The following is an 18,757-nucleotide window of genomic DNA, read 5'->3' as shown; positions in this document are numbered from 1 at the left end:
TAAAATCTTGCTAGTGTATGCAATGGTGTCAGCGTTTGGATGCTGATTATGGGGTGGATCCCTGGATATGGAAGTCTCTACATGGACCATCCTTTCATCTCAGCTCCAAACTTTGTCTCTGTAACTCCTTCCAAGGGTGTTTTGTTCCCACTTCTAAGGAGGGGCATAGTGTCCACACTTCGGTATTCATTTTTCTTGAGTTTCATGTGTTTAGGAAATTTATCTTATTATCTTGGGTATCCTAGGTTTTGGGCTAATATCCACTTATCAGTGAGTACATATTGTGTGAGTTCCTTTGTGAATGTGTTACCTCACTCAGGATGATGCCCTCCAGGTCCATCTATTTGGCTAGGAATTTCATAAATTCATTCTTTTTAATAGCTGAGTAGTACTCCATTGTGTAGATGTAGCACATTTTCTGTATCCATTCCTCTGTTGAGGGGCATCTGGGTTCTTTCCAGCTTCTGGCTATTATAAATAAGGCTGCTATGAACATAGTGGAGCATGTGTCCTTCTTACCAGTTGGGGCATCTTCTGGATATATGCCCAGGAGAGGTATTGCTGGATCCTCCGGTAGTACTATGTCCAATTTCCTGAGGAACCGCCAGACTGATTTCCAGAGTGGTTGTACAAGCCTGCAATCCCACCAACAATGGAGGAGTGTTCCTCTTTCTCCACATCCACGCCAGCATCTGCTGTCACCTGAATTTTTGATCTTAGCCATTTTGACTGGTGTGAGGTGGAATCTCAGGGTTGTTTTGATTTGCATTTCCCTGATGATTAAGGATGTTGAACATTTTTTCAGGTGCTTCTCTGCCATTCGGTATTCCTCAGGTGAGAATTCTTTGTTCAGTTCTGAGCCCCATTTTTTAATGGGGTTATTTGATTTTCTGAAGTCCACCTTCTTGAGTTCTTTATATATGTTGGATATTAGTCCCCTATCTGATTTAGGATAGGTAAAGATCCTTTCCCAATCTGTTGGTGGTCTTTTTGTCTTATTGACGGTGTCTTTTGCCTTGCAGAAACTTTGGAGTTTCATTAGGTCCCATTTGTCAATTCTCGATCTTACAGCACAAGCCATTGCTGTACCTCAGAGTGAAAGGCTGGAAAACAATTTTCCAAGCAAATGGACTGAAGAAACAAGCTGGAGTAGCCATTTTAATATCGGATAAAATCGACTTCCAACCCAAAGTTATCAAAAAAGACAAGGAGGGACACTTCATACTCATCAAAGGTAAAATCCTCCAAGAGGAACTCTCAATTCTGAATATCTACGCTCCAAATGCAAGGGCAGCCACATTCATATTTTAAACTTCTTTGAGAAAGCTTGAGAAGGGTCTTGCGATGAGCAGGAAGCATAGAGCCTAGAATTTGCTCACTACACCCAGAGCATCTTTGTTCTGCTTTTGTTTTTATCTTTAGTGCAGCATTCTCAGCAATAAAGGTTAGTGAGGACTTTGCACAAAATTTATGAATTTAATTAAACAAAATGGCATGTCGGTCTAGAGGGCCTGAAACTTACCCACAGTACGTTAAGGTCTCTATGACCTGGTGACAAATGTCAAGCCAGTGTTTCTTTTGTTGATCAGCCAGTGATTTTGTTGGTTTCAGCGCAATAGTTCTGAGTGAAGTTTATGAACCATATGAGAGGTCAGCTTGCTCACGTTGGGCTTTTCCATCTTCCATCTTTCTCTCTTCCATCCATAATGGTGACTTCTTTTTTCTACCTAATTTATAGCATTGCAACATTTAGTCATGACCTTACTTGAATTGCATGTCTGATGGTCCCTCTGGAAGCTTCACTGTGGACACTTAAAAATGTTTTCATTTAATCTTTGAGAATTTCATATATCCTTTTCCTCTTCCATTGAACATAGATTTTTCCCTCATATTACCTGATTATTGTTTCCTCTGTCTCTACTTCTTCCTACTACTTTCTTCATTGCTTGCATTTATTTGCTTGTTTGTTTATTTGTTTATAGTGTGTGCATGTGTCTCCATTTCCACTACAAGAACCCCAGAATTGACCTCTGGTTGCCAGGTTATATAGCAAGCACCTTTACTTACTGAGTCAAATAACCAGCCTGTTTTTAAAAAGTATTCATTTCAAAATTTTTTAATTAAAAGGTTTCTTTTTGGGGGGGTTGTTTGTTTGTTTTTTTGTTTTTTGTGTGTGTTTTTTTGTTTGTTTGTTTTTTGTTTTTTTGAGACAGGGTTTCTCTGTGTAGCTTTGGCTGTCCTGGAACTCACTTTGTAGATCAGGCTGGCCTCGAACTCAGAAATTCGCCTGCCTCTGCCTCCCCGGTGCTGGGACTAAAGGCATGCGCCACCATGTCCTGCTCTAATTAAAAGTATTTTAACTGGTACTTAAAACATAAAATTTATACACAGTAATGGAGAAATGTGTGATATTACAATATAGGCTGCACTGTGTAACATTTAAATCAGTTCACTCATATCCATATCTTCAAACATTTACTTTTTTTTTTTTTTTGGCAAACACACTCGGTGTCCTTTGTTTTAGCTTTCTCTGAAATATTCAAGGAGTGTGGTCAGTACACTCCGAGGTGTTTAACCAGAGGATCTCTCCTATCTGACTGCAGTTTTATGAACTCATCTCTGTCTGGCCCGTCTACCTTGCTGCCTTGGCCTCTGGAGCCCATCATTCTACTCTACTTCAAGGTCTTTTCACCTGGAAACAGTGGACATTTTACACCTCCCAAACATCCTTTTCTTCTTCGCCTCAAGCCCTGGCAACCACAATCCTACTTTCTGAGTGTGTAAATGTAACGATGCCATGAAAGAAAGGTTAGCAGTTCTGGTCTTTTTGTAACCATCTTGTTTCACTTAACAGGGTGTCTTCAAGATTCCTGCCTCTTTAACTTCTGTCAGACTTTTCTTAATGTGTTCTCTCTGCAGCTGTACTGTCTTAATTAGGGTTTTGCTTCTGTGAACAGACACCATGACCAAGGCACCTCTTATAAAAACAACATTTAGTTGGGGCTATCTTACAGGTTCAGAGGTTATGATATATTTAAGACTTTTGAGGGGTATTTAGTTTGCTATAAAGTTGCTAGATCACACAACCTTTTGAGAAATTGCCACATTGTTTTCCACAGTAGCTTCACTGCTTGACATGCCCACTACAATTAGAGATTTCAAAATTTTTCAAGATACATTTATTTTATTGTTATGTGTCTGAGTGTATTGACAGCATGCATGTCTGTGTACCAGGAACATGTCTGGTGTCTGTGGAGGGCAGAAGTAGTATTAGATTCCCTGAAATTGGAGTTATCAATAGTTGTAAGCTACCATGGGGGCATTAGGAACTGAATTCAGTGCAAGAGCCACTGGTTCTCACACAGCTCTGGACTTGGGGACAGATGGCCTTCTGGTCTCAGGTGCTGGGTCTCTCAAGGGTCCTCGGTTTTCTGTGTGACTTAGTGTTCTGGGTGAACGACTGTGCAGTACATGCACCAAGCAGCCTCCCTGTGTTAGCTGAGCCTGAGTGTCAGTGCTGAGAGACACCATCTGGTGGTGTTTGCAGAACTAGAGGGTTGAGTTAGGAGAACTCTCTTTCTGTATCAGTTTCCTGATTCTGTGAAGTTTGGTGGGTCCAGGAATGGACCTGAAGTAGGGATCAAAATAAAATCTCTTTTCTTTCCTCTGCAGACCTGCCCTGTTCACTAACTTGGGAACTTCAGGACATTGCAATCATGTCTCCCAAATTGGAATTCCACCTGCTGTGCCCAACATGTGGTATAAAACACACATGGATAAATGTACTTTGTATTTCAGTTAAAAAACCGTAATTCACCATATGTATGCTGAGGGCACAAACAGCCAACTCCTGGTATCCAGTTATCTAGAATGATGATCTCACTGTCAGCCCTCTGGTTTGCTTTTTCTCATTTTCCCCCAGGTGCCTCAGGATGAATTCTGGGAGCTCTTGTCTAAACTTTGTGTCCCTCGTCCTTCATTATGTTATTATCCTACTATCTACGTTCTACTGAGAGCCCCCTGTGTTCCTTTTAGTTCAATACAAGCTTACTAGTGGCTAACAGGACAAATGGTGAATGTCAGTTAACAGAATAGGAAAACAGCATTGTTGAGGTGTTTGCCAAAGAAGTCATCCGGAAACAGTCCAGTAGTACAGTGAATTGCCTTCTAGCTCTGGAGGTTTGAGTGTATAGTCAGAAGTCCTGGAGAATGCTTCCTGAGAATCTGTGTATTTGCCTTTGCCCTCTCACCTGACTTCCAATCGTCCGCAGAGTAGGGTATGTGCTCTCCACTGACGTATGTGAAGGCTGACCAGAAACTTTAGCCTCCATGGTCTCCAATGACATGAATTTTATTTATCAATTTCAGTATCTAAAATTTTCCAATATACTAGCAACAGCATCCTTGCAACAGTATCAATTTAAAAATGACAGTCTTACAAGTCAAAGCGGGGACATAGATTTTCAAAATTCTTGAGGGGCTGTAAGGTTTATTTATTTTGTAAAAGAATTCATAATATGAAGTAAAAGAAACAGCCAGGGCTGGTGTGGTCACTCAGTCAGTAAAGTGCCTGTTATAAAAACACTGAGTATGAGAGTGTTCATTTGTCATCCCTGAGGAGGGGAGGGGAGGACAAGAGAGGATGCTCTAGCCTCACTAGCCAGCCAGTCTAACTAATTGTCTAGCTCATGCCAATGAGAGATCCCATCTCAAAGAAGGTGCATTACATTCCTAAGGATGATCCCCAATTATCCTTCCACATGCACATGTGCCACCCACCACACACACCTGCATCCTGTATGTACACATTCATGTGCACACACACATGCAGAGAGAGAGAGAGAGAGAGAGAGAGAGAGAGAGAGAGAGAGAGAGAGAGAGAGAGAGGAGATATGAAAGAAATATGTCTCAGCACTGAGCATAATATTAAAAGATTTGCCTTAGAGAGCTGAAGATAAACGTGACCTTGCACATCATGTTGCCACAGCGAAGTGGCTATTTAGGAAAAGTGAAGCTTGGTTGCCATACAAAAGGCCTCCCCAATTGTGTATTGCTTATTTCCTCACATTGTGGCCTCCATTGGCACATGTGGGGTGAGTCAGACCTGCATTGCTGATTCCAGGGTCTAGATAAGGCATCTGGAAATCGCTGTGAGCCCAAAGAAGGGGTGAGGCAACAACTGCCTATTTTATCAGGATTTCCAGGATGACTGCATGGCCACACCCCTTTGGCTCTGTAGTACTGAAGGGAAGGGGAGGCTGGAGGGTTGGGGGATGTGCAGTCTGGATGTTCAGTCCATGCACCTTAGGCTGAAGGATTTGGCTGTATAATCATCCACAGAGAAAGCATTGGGGAGTAGTGCCCAGTACCAGTAAATGTTATACTGTGTATACTTTCAATATATTCCCAAAACTTGCGATACAGACGGCGTTTGCGTCCCATAGACTAGGTGTGCAAGCTATTAATAGGTGAACCGAGTGCTGTCTTGTAACTCTGGCTGAGTCTGTTATCCCTTAACCCCGGTCTTTGCTCAAGCTTCCTCTAGGGTGTGCTCCTCACTCGAGGACCCCTGCAGCCTGTTAGTCATTTAGTTGAAATGTTTTTAGCTACATTAAATCTAAGTGTTCTCCCATCATTGCCTGTGAGTTGCCTCTATCTCACCATCCTGCAAATCCAAAATTCAGAGCCATCTTTCACCCCTCACTTTTTGCATCACATCTAACAGTTATTCAGGTGATTTTCATGGGAAGATAACACATACCTTAAGTTTACCGAGCTGGTTGTGCTAACCACTTAATGGAATTGAGCACATTTTTGTTGTCTGCAGCACCTGCTGCCAGAAACTTTTCTTATGGAAAAACAAAAGCTCTGTGCCATTAAATACTAGCTTTCCATTCTCCCTCTTCAATACACGCTTCTTTGCCATGATGTTTCTTTTATTTTTGCTTTCTGTAATGTTGTGGATGGTACTTAGAACTTGGAACATGTTGGACACTGATGTGCACCCAATCTCTTTCTGTCTATGAACATGAGTTTTCTAAGCATTGTGGAAAACCTTGAAGGGCCACAGAGCACCAAAAGCCACAGGGACACTTCCTGAGCAGCATCACTGTTGGTGGGAGAGCAAAATGGTCTAGCCACTGTGGAAATAAGCATGGCCATTCCCAAAACACCCTAGAAATGGGTCTAACATATGACTAGTTACATCACTACTGCCCAAAGGACTCTATTTCCTATTACAAAGACACATACCCAGCCATAGTCATACCTGCTCTAGGACAGGGAAAAGCTTAGATGTCACCAACTATAATATTTTCTCTTTCTGTGGTGTTGTGCATGGCACGTACAACCTGGAGCATGGTAGGCAAGCATTCTACTACTGAACTGCACCTAGTCTCTCTGTGAACATGAGTTTATACACACACACACACACACACACACACACACACACACACACACACAAACACACACACACACACACACACACACACACACACAGACTAAAAAACCCAGTGCCAGTGAGAGATACTTCCACTATTGCTTTTGATTGTCCATAAGAGCTTGATGGTAAGACATTATTACTGAAGATACCACAGAACACAGAAGATCATGGAACATGGAGAAATCAAGTTGGTATTGAACAGGGAATGTCCTCCGTGCTGCCTGGCTGTCATAGTACTCGAAGATGCTCTGTAGGCTGCTGGGGAAAAAGGAGTCTAGTCTTACCTAGCTGTGAACCATGTGAACTATACTAATGACTCATTTGGCGAGTTATAGTAATACTGGTATAGTGTTATGATGTACCCAACCACTCTCAGCTTAGATTCAGATCCACTCTGTGGGAGGAAAGGCATACCTTTTACTGTACATTTAACCAAGAACCCATGGTTGGGAGAACTTATAGACTCCATGGGTAAGTTTATTACTGTTATGGTAAACAGGTGTAGTATGAAACTGTCCTCTAAAATGTTATTTCTGTTCTCTTGGATTAGTGCAGCTTTAGACTCCCACAAAGACTTTCATTATGTAATGGATGGTAGCTAATGCAGGAACCTACAATGGCTCAAAGTGCATTAAATACGTATTAGTGAAGTGCTCAACCATAAATGGGACCTCTATATGCCACCCTCACCCCTACAGCTCAGGGACAATAGGGGATGGAAAGGTTTTAAGAACCAGAAGTTGGAGAGGACTAGGGCTAAACAGGGTGCATAACTCACAGATGTTCTTATTGCCTGCACAAGATCAAACCAACTAGCAGTTAAGCATGAATTTCTAACTGAGGAGCTACCTGACAAGTGATGGGTTCTGGGAAAGGAAGTGCAGATAGGGACCTACCTTAACTGTTTCCTGAGAAGCCTCACTTAGCAGCTGATGGAAACAGATGCAGAGACCCACAGTCAAATATCAGGCAGATCCTGGGGAGTTTGTGGAAGAGTGGGAAATAGAATTAAGCAAGCCAGAGAGGTCAAGGACATCAGAAGAAGACCTATAGAGCCAACTAACCTGGGCCCATGAGGACTAACAGAGACGGAACTACCAAACTAAAGAGCAAGCAGGGTCTGGGCCTAGCCTCACTGGCCACATGTGTAACAGATATGCGGCTTGTTCTACATAGAGGTTCCTAACAATTGGAACAGAGGTTGTCTTTGACTATTGCCTGCCATTGGATACCCTTCCCCTACCTGGATTGCCTGGTTGGGCCTCAGTGGGAGAGGATATACTTAGTCCTGCTGGGACTAGATGCCCCAGGGTGAAATAGGACCCAAGGGCATCTTCTCCTTCTTTCAGGAGAAAGGAAGGGGTAATGGGGTGCGGAGGGATTTGTAAAGACAGGACTGGGAAGAGAGGAGAGAGGCTGTGATTGGAATGTAATGTGACTAGAAAAAACAAATTATAGGAACAAAACAAAACAAAGGGTGTGGCCTTTTATAGAGTGACCATTCTTCAGTGAATGGTGCCATGCTCATGAGTCAGCACAATTTGGACTCAGTGGGTTATCTGGGAGGGGAGCATGAAGTTGGGAATAGGTAAGAGTGGACCTGGTAGGAGTTATGGGAACGTATGTAAGTAATTATGATAAAAATACACCACAAAAGTTCTCAAAGAATTAGTAAATTGTTATATTAAAAACAAATGTAAGCATATTTTTAAGTTGTATTTTACACAGCAGACAGAGATGGAAGAGATAAGTGGAATCCTTTCATCATCCTGATACAACCTATGTGATGATGTCATTTGAAATACTCATGGGGTGAGGTTTGTTATTGTTTCTTAAAGGCATTGTTTTGTATACTTCAGAATCCTCCTGTTAGGAAGTTAACTTTTATTCATTTTCTATTTTAAACTAACAAGAAGCCACTGTATATTCGATGTGAGAAGTAAAATCGGAGAGGATTGGTCATGACAGAAGAGCTCTGAATTAATTTCTTAAAAAATTAAGCTTGACTTAACTTTCTTGGCCAATGGAAATGGCAGTCTCCTCTCTCCTATAAAATTATTTCAGGCATCACTAAATTACTAATCTTAATCCTTTACTTATCTCCTCCTCTCAAATCCTTGTCCAAAAGGAAAAACAAAACCATTGATTAGACAAGCTAGACATCAAAGGAGCACCTTCCCATAATTCAGGCAGTCCATTCTCTGGACTGCTTTGTTGGTTTCGCCCAAACGTCCCCATTTATCTACTGAGCTGCTCATTCCTAAAGTCTGAGGTTTGTTTTCTAACTTCTCCCTTTTATGTTCTTCTACCTCAGGTTATTGTCCAACCAGGGATGCTTGGGAGTAAATCAAGTGATGCAGCCTGGTGAGCAGCAGAAAGCATGTGCTGACTTAGAGGGCCTCAGCATCTCAGTGTGGGTATTCCTGAAACCCGAGGCTCAGTGCTGAGCTTCCTCAGAAAGCACAAAGGTGACTGGTGAAATTAATATAACGTTGCCTCGCCTGCAGACTATTGATTCTGCCTCATTTCCTGGCTCCTCTTTTCCATTCTGAAGACATTAGCTACAGGGGCTATTGATCAACAAGTTGCCTGTCACTTCTTTGGGTGCAAAGGACAAGAGCCCTGTCACCTCAGTGCCACAGAATAGATGGAGAGGTAAAAGGTCAGAGATGAAAGGCCTTTGATTGTCTCTCCTTTGTAGTCAGCCTCCGGGAAGCACCTGCAGAGCTTCTGTTTACATTGTCCTTGGGGAGGAAGGTGGAAAACTGTTGCACCCAGCACCTGCCTGATGTAGGCAAGGCAGAACTCTTATCTTCCTCAGGTGGTCAGGGGAGGGATGGATTGTTTGTGTGTAAGGCAGGTTGCCTTTTTATGGAAAAAGCCCATGCTTCCTAGGCTCTTCATTTGTTGTGGACATTGCCAGAGCCTCATCCATCTGGAAAGTGCAGTGCTGTTAGGCATTGAGTGAAAAACACCCAAATCAATTTCCTCTAAGAAAAGAAATGGGACCTCCTTTTTTTTCTCCTTTAAGATCTGATGACGCCATTGATTTCATTGTTGAACCAGAGAAGAGCAGGTCAGGAGGGTTCATCATGAAACTAAGAGAAAGCAAGCTAGAAGAAAACGTGATTTCTTATCCAACTCCACACAAATTTGAGAGGTCAGTTGGCCTTAGCTTAACCCAAGCCCTTCTAACTAATTCAATAACTAACTTTAAAAACAAGGTCATTCCATGAACGCCTGTTACTCTCTGTTAATATTTTATACCCTTTTGGTACTAGGTTATTGTCTCATCTGAACTGTAGTTTATTTTGGTCTCCTTGGCCTGAGCAATGCTTCTACAAAACTTCTCCTAAGGGATCTCTATGTCCTTTAGAAACTTTATATACCCAAGTCCCTGGCACAGTCACAAAGGCCTTCACTCTGGGTCCTGTGCACACCGTGGTTGTGTCACTGACACCAAGTCCTAGCCTGTGCCCTCCTCATCAGAGTGTAGATTTGTTGTGAACCTGCTGTGGCTTGAGTTTCAGGATGCCTATTTCACATGTGTTTCCCAAGTCCTGCACCTCATGGATCTTCTTCAGATCCTCCTAAAAGAAACCTCCTAAGTTACCCAAGTTTCAGGTCCTACCAGTTGAACCATGCAGCCCTACCTCAGTCCCTGGCTTGTACTGACCTGGTGGGTTTCAGCATATGGCAGTGATGTTGTCTCAGTTTTGTTCATGCCTACACTTGCCATTCCCCACTATGGGGTTCAAGGTCCCCATGATCAGAGATGGCTTTTATCCTATCTGTGTCCTCAGTGCACATAGGTGAAAGTCTGAAGCAAAAGGTGAAATGACAAGTTAGTGCCATTTATAAGGGGTGATGTCAAACACCTTGAAGGAGTGTTTGATTACTTCTATTTTTCTAATATCTAGAGGTTGGGCAATTGAGACATATTTTCTCTGGATATGGGTAGTACTTACAGGGGACCTGGGCTGATGTTTACAGGTCTTTAACAACTTACCAACAACTCCTGTCTCCCACCTGGAATCCCATGGGTTTTGTCTGTAGAAAAAGTGTCTTGTGGTGTTGATAGAAAAAATGATTGGTCTGTGATCCTAGCATATGCATCTGACAAGACCAATAATGGACAGCCTCCATATTTGTCTGGCCATTCTCTACAATAATCTTTTGTCTGGTCTAAAAGAAAGCATATATAGAGATCATAATATTTAGATGGGATAACAGATACAGGGACGATAGTGATTTGGAACAGTTCCTGGCATCCGTCTATGGAGCAGTTTCCTGACCCTATTTGGAAAGACTGTTATTTGTGGGGGTTTATTGAATCTAGAATCTCTAGATGTAAGGGCTACTCTGGATGGGAAATAAGAGCACAGGGAAGATGAGAAACCCATGTCTAATCCAGTGAGGTCAAGCACAACTGCAAGAGTGGGGTCTCATTGGGAACAAGGTGTGTGGTCTTGACATCCCCCAGAGCTTAACAGAACATGGGACCGTTAGAGTTTATGTGTATGAAGAAGAGTTATTTTTAGGTGGAGGGATGGAAGATTTGAGATGAGACAGATGGACCCAATGAAAGAGTCCTTCGAGTTTAGCAGCTACTGGGGTCATGATAATTACCATGGAAGGGCCCTGCCATTTGGGAGAGAGTGGTGAAGGTCGATGATCTGGAGGGGATAAAGGGACTTGGTCTCCAATGTTGACAGGTAGTAGACAGGAAACAGTGTGTGGCCACGGTAGGTGATGGTCAGCAAAGTTCCATAGGAGAGAATGGAGGTGGCAAAGTAATGGGGTAAGTAGATGGTCTGGGAGGGGAGAGCATTTAGGTGAAAGACCAGGAGTTAGGACTGGACGTCCATACATGAGTTGAAAGGGAGAGATTGCTTGAGGAGAGCTCATAGCCTGAAAAGAGTCAGAGGTAGGAGTTTTACTCAATCAAGGTGAAGTTCCTGTGACAGCATAGCAAGAGTGGTTTTTAAGAACAGTTAATTCTTTCTACCTTACCTGAAGATTATGGGTTGCAGGGAGTGTGAAAATGCCAGGGGATGTCTAAGGCTTTAGATAGGATTTGAGAAACCTGGGAAGTAAATTCAGGACCGTTGTCTGACTGGAGGGAGGCTGGGACACCAAACCATGGAATGATCTCTTGGAGCAGATCATAAAAAGTATGAGCCCTTTTGTTAGTTGTGAGAAATGTCTCCACCCACCCTGAGAAGGTGTCCAGCAAGACCAGGAGGTACTTGGAATGTCTGATAGTGGGCATGTGTGTAAAGTCAAGTTGCCAGTCAGTTCCAGGAAGGGACTCTCTAGCCTGATGGGTAAGAAAAGGGGTGCTACGATTCCTCGAGTTGGAGTCTGACATCTGACAGATTTTGCAAGGGGCAGTGATAGATTTTAAGAAACTTCAGTCCTCAGGAGTAGTCTGTAGGTGGGTCCTGACAAAAGAAGACAATGTTTGACTGTTAGGATGAAAGAGTTGGTGAAGATAGGGCAGATTTTGGCAAGTGTCAGGGGGTGAAGGTAGGAATGTGAATTGCAGTGTAAGGATGTCCTGAAAAGGGTGAGATGAGTCCAGGCCCCTAAGAGCCACAGCTTCAGCTGCCTCATTGGCTCAGTTGTTTCCCTTGAAGACAATAGAGTAACCCTTTTGGTGGGGTCTGCAGTGGAAAAATCCCAATAGCTGTGGGGAGATGGGAAGCCTTTCTCATAGCCATAATGTGGTTTGCATTAGTTACTGATCCCCCTTTTGTAAGTAACCAGAGCTCCCTTCCAGATAGCTGCGTAGGACAGGAGGATATGGAAAGCATATTTGGATCCTGTGTAGATGTTGAGGGATTGTACCTGTGCCAGTTGAAAGATACGGGTTCAGCCTGTTGATTAGTTGCGTGAGCAGGAAGGGCCTGTGCCTCCACCACCTCCGTGTCGGACACTATGGCTTTTCTGGAGCTTCCATCTGTATACCAGGTGTAAATGACTTGAGGCAATGTGCCCTCCTGTACGTGTGTAGAATGAGGTAATGGTTCCTCTAAAGTTTCAGTGCAGGAGTGAGATAGGGAGTGGTTAGTATTAGGTTGAGGAAGAAGATTGGAAATATTAAGAGGCAAGCATGATTGGAAGGTGAGTGTGGGGTCTTTTTTAGTGCTACTTGAAGAAAAAGAACCCTGGAGGGAGGTAGAGTCTGTAAGCCTTTGTAAGTTAGGAGCTGTGACAGGTTATGAAAAGAGAGGACAGTTATAGGCAACCCCAAGGTTAGTTTTTTTTTTTTTTTTTTTTTGATTCTCAAACAAGGAGTTCAGAGGCTGCTAAGGTACAAATACAAGGTGGCCCATCCCTGGATGATTAGATCTAGTCTTTTTTTTTTTTTTTTTTTTTTTGACAAGTATGCTACAGGTGCAAAAGAAGGTCCCAGCTGGTGACCTAAGACTCTAAGGAAAAATCTCTTATTTTCAGTTACATAGAGGAAAAGGGACAAGTCAGCTCAGGGAGATGTAAGGCCTTAAGGAGAGCCTGTTGGAGCCTCTGGAAGGGCTTGGTAACAGGTTTGAGAAGAGGTTTGTGGGTGGGGCCTAAGGCTGCTTCATATAAGGGACGAGAAAGGAGGGAAAAGGAGGGAACCCAGGAATGTAAAAAGCTAGCCATTCCTAGGAATGATAAAAATCTCTTCCTTTGTAGAAGGAACAGTTAGAGACTGAATAAAATTCTTTCTATCTAAGGTAAAAGCCTTGTGGGTTGGAGTAATTGTTAGTCCAAAATAGGTGACCTGAGGAGTGGACAATTGGACTTTAGAAGGTGAGAGCCTATAGCCTCAACTGGAAAGGTAATTTAGAAGAGCAGAGGTATTAGCCTGGCTAATCTCTAGTGAGGGGCCACAGAGAAGGACCTCATCTACATAAAGTACAATCTTAGATTTAGGGAGTGATAAAGAGACTAAGTCAGAAGCCAGGGCCTGGCCAAATAGGTGTGGGCTGTCTCAGAATCCCCGAGGTCAAACAGTCCAGGTAAGTTGGGTAGAAAAATGGCTGTCAGGATCTGTCCAGGTAAAGGCAAATATGTTCTGTGTTTGGACATCAAGAGGGATAGAGAAAAGGAAGCCTTGAGCTCTAGGACTGAGAAATGGGAAATTCCTGAGGGGATAGTGGAAATAAGTTTGCAAGGGTTAGCCACAACAGGATGGATGGAGGGCTACCACTGCAGAATTAGTGCATTTGAGGTCTTGAACTAACCGATAGGTACTGTTAGGTTTCTTAACTGTTAGTAGGTTTTTTCCTTTAGAGGTCAGAAATGATAGGCTTAAGTCCCCTGAGGCTCTGAAGAGAGGGGGTGGGGTATTGAGCTTGTGCGATGTACTTGGTAGAGTCCATTAACTGACAACAGGATAATGATATTTAGCAGTAGAGGGGTTCTGGACATCTCAAACTTAGGGGTCAACCTGAGAAGCTGGTAAAGGAAACAACATGCAAGTGTTAGTAGGTTGACTGACTAGAAGAAGGAGCAAAGGAACTGATGGTGAGCTTGAGTTTAGGCAAACGGGGGAAGCAAAGGAAATAGAGGCTCCCAACTTAGCTAAAAGATCCCTTCTCAATAAGGGGACAGGACATGTCGGCACTAACAGAAAGGAATGTGTGAGGGGTACACTCCTAAAAATGCAACTAAGTGGTGGGGTTTGATGAAGAAGATAAGGTTGTCCTCCTACCCCGACAATAGGAAAACTGGAAAGTGAAGTGGGTCCTCAAATCTCCCTAAGGACTGAGTAAGTGGCCCCAGTGTCCAAGAGGAAGGAGCTGGGCTTCCCAAAATTCCATGATAGCTACCCGAGGCTCCTTTCTAGTGATAGGCACGGTCAGGTCAAGGGAGCTCTGGCCCCTTCAGTTGTCTATAGCCAAGCCTTGGAAGTCAGCTGGAGGGTTACCTAGAAGCAATGTCCCTCTGTTCTGTGTGATACAAGTGCAATCGACAGCCCAATCTTCCTCCTGATGGCACCTAGGACACAGTCCTTTTGACTTTCCAGGGGTAGGGCAAGCCCTTGCCCAGTGACCTTGCTGGCCACACTATAGCAGGAGCCTGGTAGTCTCTGAGCCTTAGAAGGCCAGGAGTCCAGGGTAGTAGCTGAATCTGGTCAGACAGCCTTTGCCAGCATGTGGTATTTTTGTTTTCGGGCTTTCTCATCTCTCTCACCATACACCTTGAAGGCCAGTGCCAAGACTTCAGTCTGTGGAGTTAGGGGCCCCCTCTCCAAATGCCTAAGTTTAATTTTTATGTTGGGGTAGCTCTGGGAAAAAGCAGATCATCAGAAGTTGCTTGCCTTCTGGATTTTCAGGGTCCAGATTAGTGTATTGCAACAAAACCTTTGTGAGGCATTCTAAAAATTGAGAGGGGTTCTCCTGTTTGTCCTGGACAATCTCTTGTAGTTTTTCAAAATATACTGGCTTTAAGACTGCCTTTCTTAGGCTAGCCAGAAGAATCCTGTCTCTGGCTAAGATCCCACCTGAAGAATTGTAATTCCATTGGGGATCCTGATGAGGTATTGCCTCAGATCCCATTGGATATGTTTTATCTGTTTGGTGAATTTCATCTGCATGCGTTTTTGCTTCTTCCCAAACTCCTGTGTTCATCAGGAAGTAAATTATTAGTAAGAATCATATGAACATCATGGAAAATCAAGCTATAAGACTGAGTGATGTACTGGAACTCCCCAATAAAGCAGGAGGAGTTAGATGTTTAGGAACTCAGTTTGCTTTCTATTTGAGAAAGTTCACTCAATGAGAAAACATGTACTCTGACCAGACTGTCAACACCAGCCATTTCCCTTAGAGGAAGGGTCAGGTGTTCCTGGTGGAGAAGGACGATTTGGGGGTCTGACTGTGGCCACGTGATATAAGGTGAAGGTTGGCACCAATACAGGGCAATTGGAGTGACCTGCAGCTGACACAGAAGCGGTGAAGTGGTCTGGAGAGGTAGAGCTAGTAGGCTCTAGGGTATCCTGATGAGAAGGAGAAACTGAGGCTGCAGTTTGGGTTTTCAGCGGAGGGGAGGCAGCTCGTTGGCTGGATCAAGCATTGTAACATCATCTAGTGGAGGGTGTGTAGGTTTGATGGCTAAGAGAAGATGGGTTGGGGAGCAGGAGGAGCAGATAGAGAGATGAGAGCAAAGATAGATGAATACTTCGATACATGGAACCTCATTCCATTTACCGGATTGTTGTCAGTATGTATGGAGATCTCTTAAAACAATTGAGTCTTGGTGCCACTGGCTGGCCCTTTGGAATTATTATCTAAAGGGTATTGAGTACAGACCTTATTGTATAGGTATATCAGTTTCAAGGGCCTCAAACTGGACATTAATTTCAGAGATTTGAGATTTTTCCAGGAGACATCCCAGTGGGGTGCCTGGAGGTACATTCAAAAACAATTTAGTGCCCATTGGGTTATGGGAACTTTACTGAACTATACATATTGACATTTCAAGAAGGGCTCAGGACGGGTCAGTGTATGGCCAAGCTAGAAATTCAGGTTGGCATGTGAATGACTAGGGGCTATGGAGGCAATTTCCCGGAAATTGCCAGAAAGCATTTTAACCTGGTACCAGGAATTTTTGGGTCATCTGCAAGAGCTCGAGGGATTTGTGAACTGCTTTCAAGAGGGGGAAGTCACCCAAGGGTCTAAGTCTTAACTCATAGGTCAGCCAGGAGGCTGGTCATAAAGACCAGGGCACTGAAAGCCAACTCCTTAGCCCATAAGAGGCTGGCCAGGCACTATCTGGGCATATAGGGTCCCTCCCGCCAACTGGAGAAACTCCTTATCAATCAATATGCCGTGTGTGTTTTCCGGCATCTGCAGTATGGTAGCAGGAAGGGTGTGACCAGAGGCACGTGGTGGGCTACAGCGCACAGCTCACAGCTCCCGTGGTAGAAGTCTGTGAGTCTCGAAGAGGCGGCTGAGGCAATGGTCTATGGCAACAGTGGAAATCTACGCAGCGGATGACAGCGGGTGCCAGTCGATGGAGTCCACATGGTGTAGCTGTAGGCAGTGATAACAGTGGTGGCAGTCCACGTGGTGTCAGTTCTCTGGCAGCAGCAGCTTCAAGGTCGCACCTGGCAGCAATGGCCGCCTGGGCTCCGCAGCTCCCTTGTGTAGCAATTCTCCAAGGCTTCAGCACCAATGTGATCATCGCACATCTTCAGAAAGACTACACCAGGCCTAACAGTTCCGCATGAGGTTAATTGAGAGAGAAAAGGGCAAAGTGGCCATGGAAAGAGAAGGGGGAATGGGGAGGTCAGAGGGGGCTTTTCTTTTATATATGGATAGTGACGAAGCCACAGGTAAAGGTGGGAGGTGAGCCAAGTAGATTCTGGGGATATGGTGGCAGTTGCCTTGGCAACAGTTGTGCGGGTGTGATGTCACAGGATTCAGAGGTCCTGATACCAATAGCCACTGTCACCCATAGACCTGCAGATGTACTTTTTACCAGGCAACCCATAGACATCACACTTTCTTAAGATTCAGTGAAGGTTAGCAAGCCTTTGCTGAAAGGACCCTGATATAGCTGTCTCTTGTGAGACTAGGCCGGGCCTAGCAAACACTTAAGTGGATGCTCACAGTCAGCTATTGGATGGATCACAGGGCCCCCAATGGAGGAGCTAGAGAAAGTATCCAAGGAGCTAAAGAGATCTGCAACCCTGTAGGTGCAACATTATGAACTAACCAGTACCCCGGAGCTCTTGACTCTAGCTGCATATGTATCAAAAGATGGCCTAGTCAGCCATCACTGGAAAGAGAGGCCCATTGGACACGTAAACTTTATATGCCCCAGTACAGGAAAACGCCAGGGCCAAAAAGGGGGAATGGGTGGGTAGGGGTGTGGGGGGAGGGAGGGTATGGGGGACTTTTGGGATAGCATTGGAAATGTAATTGAGGAAAATATGTAATAAGAAAATATTAAAAAAAAAAGATTCAGTGAAGGCAACAGAAACCAAAGAATTGAATAATCACCCAACAAAGGCAAGACCAGATATCAATACTTAGAATTACCTTAATCATCCTAACTTCCGATGCCTATACACCAATGCTCATGGATCAGTAGGATTAATATAGTGAAAATCGCCTAGCTACCAAGAACAATCTACAGATTAAATGCAATTTCCATCAAATTCCAACACGATTTCTCACAGAACCTGAAAAGACTATTTTCTGCTTCATTTGAAAACACACAAAAAGAAGCCAGGATAATTTAAACATTCAGAATAATAAAAGAAGTGCTGGATGTATCACCAGATTTCAAGTTGTATTACAGAGTCATCATAATAAAAGCAGTATGGTATTGTCATGAAGGTAGACATGTTGATTAATGGAATCAAATTGAAGACACAGACTTAAGGCCACACACCTATGAATACTTGAATTTTTCAAAGACACCAAAAATAAATACCAGAAAGGAAAGACAGTTCAATGTTCAACAATTGGTGTTGGTTTGATTGGATGGCTGCATCTAAAATATCACCCTGCACAAAACTTAATTCCAAATGGATTCAGGATTCACTTTATGTTGATAAAGCAATGTGACCTAAATCTGATCAAAGAGAAAATGGGAAATAGTTTTGACTCATTGGCACAGGAAAGGGCTTTCTGAACAGAACACCAGTAACACAGGCCTTCAGAAGAGCAATTAATAAATGGGACTTTATGAAACTGAAAATCATCTGTATAACAGAGGACATCATCATTCAGAAAAATATGGCAGGCAACAGAATGGGAGCAGATCTTTACCAATTACACAACTGGTAGAGAGTTAATATCTAAAATACACAAAGAATTAAAAACAACCCCCAACAAAAACAAAACCCTGGACATAAATAACCCAATTAAAAGATGGGGTACAGAACTAAATAGAGTTCCAAAAAGATGAATCACAAATAGTCATTGGGTGAATGCAAATCAAACCTCTTGGAGATTTCATTTTATAACAGTCATAATGGCTAAGGTCAACAAAACAATGACAGCTTACGCTGGTGAGGATGTGGGGTAAGGAGAACGTTCATCCACTGCTTGTGGTATTGCAAACTTGTACAGCCACTATGAAAATCAGTATGGCAGTTCATGAGGAAGCTGGGAATAGGTCTATCTCAAGATCCAGTTATATCAGTCATAGACACATAAGATTCTTGCTCAACTATGTACATTGCTGCTCTATGCATAATAGCCAGAAATCGGAACAACCTAGCTGTCCAATCATGAATGAATAAAGAAAATGTGGTATATTTACACAATATAATAGTATTTAGCTATTAAAAAAGAAATTATCAGACAAATA

General features: G+C 43.3%; 3 long non-coding RNA genes across 6 annotated transcripts in view; 2 read left to right on the top strand and 1 right to left on the bottom strand.

Moving 5' to 3' along the window:
* Nucleotides 1-18,757, top strand: part of Gm37323 — a 61,858-nt gene that overhangs the window by 1,289 nt on the left and 41,812 nt on the right. For 2 of the 4 annotated variants that reach the window (XR_003947656.1, XR_001778806.2), the window contains exon 2: nucleotides 8,757-9,602. This is a non-coding gene — a long non-coding RNA (predicted gene, 37323). Of the gene's footprint in view, nucleotides 1-8,455; nucleotides 9,603-18,757 lie in introns of those variants that run through there. The other 2 variants (XR_001778812.2, XR_003947660.1) reach the window with 2 other exon arrangements.
* Gm46082 lies at nucleotides 1,023-4,806 on the top strand. The gene is made up of 3 exons (XR_001778820.2): nucleotides 1,023-1,234; nucleotides 2,604-2,808; nucleotides 3,673-4,806. It is a non-coding gene; the product is annotated as a predicted gene, 46082 (long non-coding RNA).
* Gm39586 lies at nucleotides 9,464-12,658 on the bottom strand. The gene is made up of 3 exons (XR_003947708.1): nucleotides 12,293-12,658; nucleotides 10,119-10,262; nucleotides 9,464-9,555 (listed from the first exon to the last, which is right to left on the bottom strand). It is a non-coding gene; the product is annotated as a predicted gene, 39586 (long non-coding RNA).

The sequence above is a fragment of the Mus musculus genome, chromosome 1 (assembly GCF_000001635.26).
Source record: "Mus musculus strain C57BL/6J chromosome 1, GRCm38.p6 C57BL/6J".
In the NCBI taxonomy this organism is placed as follows: domain Eukaryota; kingdom Metazoa; phylum Chordata; class Mammalia; order Rodentia; family Muridae; genus Mus; species Mus musculus.
The sequence above is the reverse complement of the archived record's forward strand: the minus strand, read 5'-3'. Positions and strand labels throughout refer to the sequence as shown.